Source organism: Schistocerca cancellata, chromosome 10 (genome assembly GCF_023864275.1).
Source record: "Schistocerca cancellata isolate TAMUIC-IGC-003103 chromosome 10, iqSchCanc2.1, whole genome shotgun sequence".
Lineage (NCBI taxonomy): Eukaryota > Metazoa > Arthropoda > Insecta > Orthoptera > Acrididae > Schistocerca > Schistocerca cancellata.
Genome location: NC_064635.1, coordinates 139,959,917 through 139,965,916, shown reverse-complemented (window position 1 = coordinate 139,965,916; position 6,000 = coordinate 139,959,917). Strand labels below are relative to the sequence as shown.

Here is a 6,000-nt window from a genome sequence, read left to right as displayed (position 1 = left end):
AATAGATTCTTCTAATGCAACTCATGACTGAGCAACCATTATTTATTTCGATTACAAGGCAAGTTGCGGACCTATTATTCACCTGTTGCATGCTGAAGTTCGTAAATTCTTCATCTATTTGCCACACAGAAGATAGATTGCAAGCCCTGATTCTTTCCTCACTGCACAAGTTTATGGGCCAACAAAGAACACGCATTTATGTTTTTTTTTTTTTTTTTTTTTTGCAAATGTAAACATTAAAAATGTGTGCCTATGAGTTGAAAGCTGAAAATGTGACGAACATGATGCAGCAGTAGTAGTAGTAGTACACAAACAAGCATTGTTTCCAGAGTTGGTTGGTTTGTAGATTAAAGATACTAAACTGCAAGATTATCAGTCCGTTTTTGGAGTTCGAGCGTCATTTTCTATTGATACAAATATAATAAAAGTGAAATAATACGCATTACAAAACCACCATTTTCACATTACATAATTCTTGGTTAATCAAGTTACATCAACGAAGCCATATGTGTCTTATTACTGGAACAAATACACGTTCAAGAACAGAAAAACGTTCGAAATTGCCTTCCTTACACTATGTTATTCATGTACGGACTGTAATGTTTAGTATTTAAATCAGCTGTTGTGTGTGCACACGACAGACATAATGGACAAGAAGCAATCGCAAATGGTAGTCTGCTAATGTTTTCGGCTGTTTAAGACGCCGACAGGCCCCGCCCACTCTGGCTGTTGCAAAACAAGACGACCACCCATAGGCGGAATTGGGAAATCGGTTTACGAAATCCGGTTTGGGAACCCCATGTAGTCAGCATGACAGCGTAAGTCTAAAGCGCCACCTCCCTTCTTATTTATTACCTCCATCCCACGAACTGTCATAACTTTTCGGCTTAACCAACTTTGCCGAAAGACGTGTAACAGAGGTGGCAACACTGATTAGCGCTTTGGTCGGCAACTGTGAACGGTGTGAACTGTGAAGACACAGTCAGTGAGAGGGGGAACAAAACATTATTTCTTCGAAAATATGACGTATAGGATAGCACGAAGTTCATTTTCCGGCATAGTGAAACCTTTTGCAAGGTGGCACAAAGTATTTCTAGATAGTTTGCAGTTGTATTGCGTCATAAGATAACAGACGGCAAGTGTACGCTGGTTGAATGTAGGTTAGTTGAGAATCCGAAACCAAATTAGTTTTAAGAATTATCAAAACGTTTTGGTAGTTAGGTTAGCGTTGTTACAGCTAACTAAGAATGACAAAGTTGCGAAGTGGAATGTAGTGTTAATTTCAATATTGGACGATTCTGTCATTTAAAAATGTTTCGATGAAAATGGGATATTACGCTTAAGGAACTTCGCCGCATTTCCCCAACTTGGGCATGTTAAACCCTAACCCAAGCACCTTGGGTGACAGGTGTCACTTTCCGACAAGTTGTTGGCTTTTGGGAACGTGCCTTTTAGAAGTTGAATGGTTACTGTTTGTGTTTGTTGTGATTGCTGTAGCACGCTTGTGGTTACCGTCTACGGTTCGCAAGAAATAAATTCTCCCAGCAATAGAGTGTTTGGGTAACAACTGCCAACGTTTAAACAAAATGTGGGCCCAGACCTACTCACACTCAGTATTAGAAACGATCACTGACACTTCTGTGTGAATTAACTCACTTCATGGAGGACAGAGGTTTGCCAACAAATTTCAGTCATCAGTGACATCTCTCCCTATTGCAAAGTTTAAGGCCAAATAAAGATAAAATTTACTGCTGTCCCATGCTACTCACTAGATAAGTGTCGCCAAAGCAATTTACTTTGCAAATCTGTCTTTTCATATCACAGTATGTTTTAAAATATAATACGTTACAAAGAGTCTCATGAAATGACCTGACAAGTTCAGAAAAGTGGACTCCATGTAGTTTGCTGTGGGAAATATTATTATTATTATTATTAATATTATTATTATTAACATTATTATTATTAAATCTTAAGTGCATATCAGAGTCACATAAATACTGAATAGATTCATCCTTGTGGATAAAGTTAACATATATGGTATATTAGTAAAAAAAAAGGGGGGAGGGCAGAAAGATCGCTAAATATTGTCTATATATGTATTATTTGGGGTATATTCCACTTTAGATTGTGAAATATTATTTGAACATATCTTAATGCCATGCATCAATACTGGGTCAGGAAGCACACGAGATTGCTACTGACAGATCACATGCCACTGACAGTACATATCTGAAGGTCCATAAAGCAGCTACTGACTGCTTTTATAAGGTTATGCAAATAAAGTTGGAGCATCATTGTTCATGGAAAATTAAATGATGACTTCATGTCAGATAGCTGTGATCAAGCATTAATACTAGCTCTGGATTATTTGCCATGTAAAATTCCCAACAGGAATGGAAGGAGTTAATGCAACAGCCATAGAAGGAGGGTGCATGAATATTTAATGTCCAGTCTACATTGGGGTCATTAGAACTGGAGCACATACTTGGAATGTTTCAGGGATGGGGAAGGAAACATCCCCACTTCGGGGAATCACAGAAAAACAGCCATGAGGGATATGTTTTTAGACTCATCACATCCACAGTTCATATGATTGTAATGGGAAAATGTACACAGTAAAATATGCGTAATAGTTAAATATAGATCACAAAATAAAAGTCTGATGGCCCAGAATCATGAACAGTGATGCAAATCATAGTTATTTGAGAGAAGTTACATAAACGAGAATAAGAAATGGATAATTCATGTGGTTAAAGAATGTAGTTCAAGAAGAGACCTGTACGTGGTTGTGAAGAAAAGCTGTAGTCTGTAGTTGAAACTCCATTACCATCAGTATTCTAAACTCATCCGTACCATTGCTTTTTTTTTTTTTTTAGAAAGAGAAAAGCGGAACACAGACATAAAGCTAAAAAAATTAAAACACTAAAAAATGTGACTGCAGCAGTGTTGAATAATATTAAGTAATAAACCATCAAAACTAGCACTCCTAATGAACTTCAGCATTCAAAAAATTGGTGTGACAGAAATCATGACTCTTTCAAATCATTTGCCACCAACTTCAGTTAGTATTCCACTGTGACAGCAAACAGAGCACCCACCAACCACCCCAAATACAGATGCATTGGATTTACTTGTGCAGACACTGTATGTATTGCAACAAATGTTAGTTTCAAAAATACACCCCCTAAAGTGATTATGAAGTTCGTCAGAGCAGAAAATAGTTTTAATTTGTTGACACTGACAATATTTGGAGCAGAGTATTGAAAGTCTGATTCTGACTTGGTAGAATTACCCGTAAGCAGTCTTAGTTATCAGTCAGCAGCTGCCTGCCGCTGTGGTCGAGCGGTTCTAGTCACTTCAGTCTGCTACCACGCTGCTGCTATGGTTGGAGGCTCGAATCCTGCCTCGGGCATGGATGTGTGTGATGTCCTTAGGTTATTTAGGTTTAAGTAGTTCTAAGTCTAGGGGACTGATGCTCTCGCATGTTAAGTCCCATAGTGCTTAGAGCCACTTGAACCATTTGAAGTCAGCAGCTTGAAGCTGCATTGGTACTTTGAACATCTCTAAAAGTCGTGGCTGCTGATAAATTTTGTCATTTTCAAGATTAAAAAACTGTTGTAGAAATGATAGTTATGTGGGAGTTTGTTTTAATGGATCTTTGACTGTAAAAGTGTCAACTCTCGTCTTCACAAGTAATAGTTTGAGCTTGGAGGGGGAAGCTAAGTACTTACAGCAGTATTCTTGTAAACAGTAGTCAATTTTTTGTAAAGCACTATTTGTATAGAACAGCTGTGACTTCTCATCATTATAGATGATTAAGATAGCTTATTGCATCTCTGTATTGAACTTTCCACATGTTATTGCAACATAATAAGGGAGCGTGTATAGGTATGAGTAGGAACAATGTTGATATATTATTCCAGTTCTTAGAAACACCTTCAGTATGCCTCATGTTTGTGGTACATATACTGCTGAGTGGAAGTAAAATTTAGTTCAGCCAATACCCAAGAATCATAATCCAAAAATACAAGGAACCTATAGACAGAGTAGCATATTGCATGCAGTATTTGAGCCTCAGAGTACATTCTTCATGACCAGCTGACAGATTACCTTAAAACAACTGTGATAAATATCAAGCAGGCTTTGGAAATGAGCATAGTAAATCAACTACATTAATCAGTGTGACTGACAAAATCAAACGTACTTTTGGACAGGTGTAAAGCAATCATTTTAACAACTTGATTGCCACATGTGTTAAACATAACTCAGGGAAAATTTTGTCTGTGTGCCACATGAACCCATGAGCGAGTGCGTGGTGTACTTTGTATACATGTAAAGAGTAGATTTCGTTATGTTACCATGGTAAACATGTATGGGCGAACTCAAGACTTTAATCTTAGTTTAATTAAACAGTGATAAAATAAATGTATGTAATATTACCTAAGACGCTGCTTTCATTGACTCACTGATTACACGGACAAGTATTACCCCACAATAATAACACATTTGAAGCATTAAACAGCACAGTTGCATCAGATCCCAGCCAATCACTTATTCAGTTACTAATTCTCTCATAGACAACTACTTCATTGTATTATTTTGCTGCTAGCTCATAATCTGGGTCTTTTTTCATACGGAACGTAAATTTTTTTCCCACCTAGCTCACTGTTTATTTTATATTGCTGCTGCTTACTTGGACGTATGACAATACAATTTATCACTTTGTTAGCTGAACAACCAATAATGAAGGAATAGGCATGGGCTTGCCATTGCAAAATAACATTGGAATGGTGCAAAACACTTTTATTTGCGGTTGGCGCACTTTATATGTAGGCCTGCCCGCTCGAAGGTTAAGTAAATACGACTAACAGGTACATTTTCATTAAAGCTTCATGAAATAAAATTTCCCCAGGGCATCAGGAACCTCAGAATGCCATGACAGCCAGATTGTTGCTTGACCTCAGCAGAGCCTTTGATAATGTTGATTTCTGTGTATTATGAAAATGAAGCAGCTGAATTTATGAAAAAGAGAAGTACTGTGGTTTGACAAATATCAGTAAATCCTTAGTGGATCAGAGAAGATGTCATGGGAACATATTTGCTGAGTTCTCTGGGGTTCTGTTAGTATCACATTACTTTCCTTACTGTACATCAATGATTTTGCATCTGTGCAACATTATTGTAACTACTACTTCTATGTCGACAACATCTAGTAATATCTTTGTGCCAGTGATAACAACATTGTTGCTGGTGTATCAGTTATGATAGAAGACTGTTGTTCATTTTCACAATGGGCACAAAACTTTGGTCGTAAACTAAATGCTGAGAAGTTGCAGACAATCCTCATATGGCAACAAAAGTTTGTCACTGGACCTTTTTGTGAAGTGATTCCTTCAATAATCTTTGATATCCAGTTACCTTATCCAAAGTTCTTGGTGTAATTGTGCATGAAGATCTACATTGGGAAGAGCAAAGTATCACAGTGTGTTTGTGATAGTTTGTAGGAAATATTTCTCTTGTCTATTTGCAATATGGTGGGATTTCCTTTATGGAACAGATATATTTCTGGTAAGAGAGGACTTCCCTATACCTGCAGTTATTTACTTTCTATTTACTGGCCATTGCAGCCAATGTGGATACTTTCGAAAATTAATTTAAATATTACAGAACTTAGAGAATTTTACATCTGCATTGTTATGTGTATAAACTTTAGCCCGACTTTGTTCTAAAAATGCTCTTGAAAAATGAAAGCCCCCCAAAAAGGTCTTTTGTACATGTGTAGTCTGATGAGCTTTTGCTTGACAGCTTTTATTTTTATTAATTAGCTGAAATGATCAGCATTTGTGGGGACTTCAGTGTAGATTCTCTGAAAGAGGGTAATAGGAAAAATGACCTTGAAGTATTACTCGGTTCTTTCAATTTGACACCCGTTATTGATTTTCCTACTCGGGTGGTAAAGGATAGCAGCTCACTGATAGATTACTTCTTTATAGACCAAGA

The 6,000-nt window shown here is 37.1% G+C and overlaps 1 protein-coding gene across 6 annotated transcripts in view; it reads left to right on the top strand.

Annotated features, from left to right (window-relative positions):
* Nucleotides 1–746: 746 nt before the first annotated feature.
* The window catches only part of LOC126106388 (F-box/LRR-repeat protein 17-like), a 71,055-nt gene continuing 65,801 nt past the window's right edge, over nt 747–6,000 (top strand). For 2 of the 6 annotated variants that reach the window (XM_049912659.1, XM_049912654.1), the window contains exon 1: nt 957–1,160. The gene's annotated coding sequence lies outside the window, so the exon portion shown is untranslated. Of the gene's footprint in view, nt 819–956; nt 1,161–5,313; nt 5,569–6,000 lie in introns of those variants that run through there. The other 4 variants (XM_049912656.1, XM_049912658.1, XM_049912655.1 and 1 more) reach the window with 4 other exon arrangements.